At 40.4% G+C, this 2500-nt stretch overlaps 1 pseudogene; it reads left to right on the top strand.

Moving 5' to 3' along the window:
- Positions 1-2500, top strand: part of LOC135096481 (band 4.1-like protein 4) — a 41667-nt pseudogene that overhangs the window by 29385 nt on the left and 9782 nt on the right.

The following is a 2500-nucleotide window of genomic DNA, read 5'->3' as shown; positions in this document are numbered from 1 at the left end:
AATATATTTCAACGGGGTGTAAGGGAGAATTACTATATTTTGAAGGGATATAATTAAGCGATATTTCTCGATTTTAAGGGCATTTTAAGGGAAACTAAGCTATTTTCAACTTTTTATTTCTTTTTCCTCCGTTTTCTTTACAGTGGACAGATTCCCAGCAAGGCAGAGTTGAGTTATTTGGACAAGGTGAAATGGCTAGATATGTATGGCGTGGACCTGCACCCTGTATTAGTGAGTGTATGGATGTATGTCTCTCTCTCTCTCTCTCTCTCTCTCTCTCTCTCTCTCTCTCTCTCTCTCTCTCTCTCTCTCTCTCTCTCTCTCTAAAGTTTTTGAATCTATCCTCAACAGGAATATTCTTAAACATCTATCACTTGACAGCCTTCTATCTGATCGCCAGTATGGGTTCCGTCAAGGCCGCTCTACTGGTGATCTTCTGGCTTTCCTTACTGAGTCTTGGTCATCCTCTTTTAGAGATTTTGGTGAAACTTTTGCTGTTGCCTTGGACATATCAAAAGCTTTTGATAGAGTCTGGCACAAAGCTTTCATTTCCAAACTACCCTCCTACGGTTTCTATCCTTCTCTCTGTAACTTCATCTCAAGTTTCCTTTCTGACCGTTCTGTTGCTGCTGTGGTAGACGGTCACTGTTCTTCTCCTAAATCTATTAACAGTGGTGTTCCTCAGGGTTCTGTCCTGTCACCCACTCTCTTCTTATTATTCATTAATGATCTTCTAAACCAAACTTCTTGTCCTATCCACTCCTATGCTGATGATACCACCCTGCACTTTTCCACGTGTTTTCATAGACGTCCAACCCTTCAGGAGGTAAACATAGCACGCAGGGAAGCCACAGAACGCTTGACTTCTGATCTTTCTAAAATTTCTGATTGGGGCAGAGCAAACTTGGTATTGTTCAATGCCTCAAAAACTCAATTCCTCCATCTATCAACTGGACACAACCTTCCAGACAACTATCCCCTCTTCTTCAATGACACTCAACTGTCCCCCTCTTCTACACTGAACATCCTCGGTCTGTCCTTTACTTATAATCTGAACTGGAAACTTCACATCTCATCTCTAGCTAAAACAGCTTCTATGAAGTTAGGTGTTCTGAGACGTCTCCGCCAGTTTTCCTCACCGCCTCAGCTGCTAACTCTGTACAAGGGCCTTATCCGTCCATGTATGGAGTATGCTTCACATGTCTGGGGGTTCCACTCATACTGCTCTTCTAGACAGGGTGGAATCAAAAGCTTTTCGTCTCATCAACTCCTCTCCTCTAACTGACTGTCTTCAGCCTCTCTCTCACCGCCGCAATGTTGCATCTCTAGCTGTCTTCTACCGCTATTTTCATGCTAACTGCTCTTCTGATCTTGCTAACTGCATGCCTCCCCTCCTTCCGCGGCCTCGCTGCACAACACTTTCTTCTTTCTCTCACCCCTATTCTGTCCACCTCTCTAACGCAAGAGTTAACCAGTATTCTCAATCATTCATCCCTTTCTCTGGTAAACTCTGGAACTCCCTGCCTGCTTCTGTATTTCCACCTTCCTATGACTTGAATTCCTTCAAGAGGGAGGTTTCAAGACACTTATTCATCAATTTTTGACCACTGCTTTCACCCTTTTATGGGACTGCCATTTCAGTGAACATTTTTTTTATTAGATTTTTGTTGCTCTTGGCCAGTGTCATTCCTACATAAAAAAAAATAAATAAAAAATACAATATGAAACTTTCCAAAATATCAACATTAAACCCAAAAGAAAAAAATATCTCTACAAAGACAAGAACAAATTAGAAACAAAATTAAAATTACAAAAACACAAAATTAACCTATAAAATTATATGCATATTGCTTAAAAATTAATCAAAACGTCAAATATTATTATAATCGTCCCGTGGTCAAGATTGTACCAAACCTCCGCCAGAGCACGTGCAGGCCCTTTAAATCTTGCAGGGTAAACACTCCTTTCCTGTTCTTATCACGCTATGCTGATTGACATGTAAGTTACTGCATTAATTGATAGATAAATGTCACCAATAGCACGTTATGTAGCATTGCACCTTGTCACGAGCTGGTTTAGAGGTGATCAGGAAGGGAAACAAGAAGATTGAGAGAGGAAACAAGAGAGATGGAGAAAGAAGCTCCGGAAGTCAATATTATTTTTTATTTATTTCAATGTAGGAGGGGCGCCGCTCATTGACAAGTGAATTTATAGGGAAAGGAAATGCCCAGTGAAGTGTCAGTGCCGTAAGAGAACCCAAAAACACCCATAAATAGCTAAAGAATGTGGTTTGAGACGTGAAAAATCTTAATTCGCAATATTTTCAAGGACTTGTAAAAAATGACAAAAAAAAAAAATACGATCTATTTAACCTAACTTAACCTCCACGACCTTTAACCTATCTCGACCTGACCTAACCTGACGTAACCTAACCTCTCGTGACCTGACCTGACACCCTCAATCTTAATTCGCAATATTTTCAAGGACTTGTAAAAAATGA

This window comes from Scylla paramamosain, unplaced genomic scaffold (assembly GCF_035594125.1).
Source record: "Scylla paramamosain isolate STU-SP2022 unplaced genomic scaffold, ASM3559412v1 Contig4, whole genome shotgun sequence".
In the NCBI taxonomy this organism is placed as follows: domain Eukaryota; kingdom Metazoa; phylum Arthropoda; class Malacostraca; order Decapoda; family Portunidae; genus Scylla; species Scylla paramamosain.
This window is presented reverse-complemented; position numbering and strand designations above follow the sequence as displayed.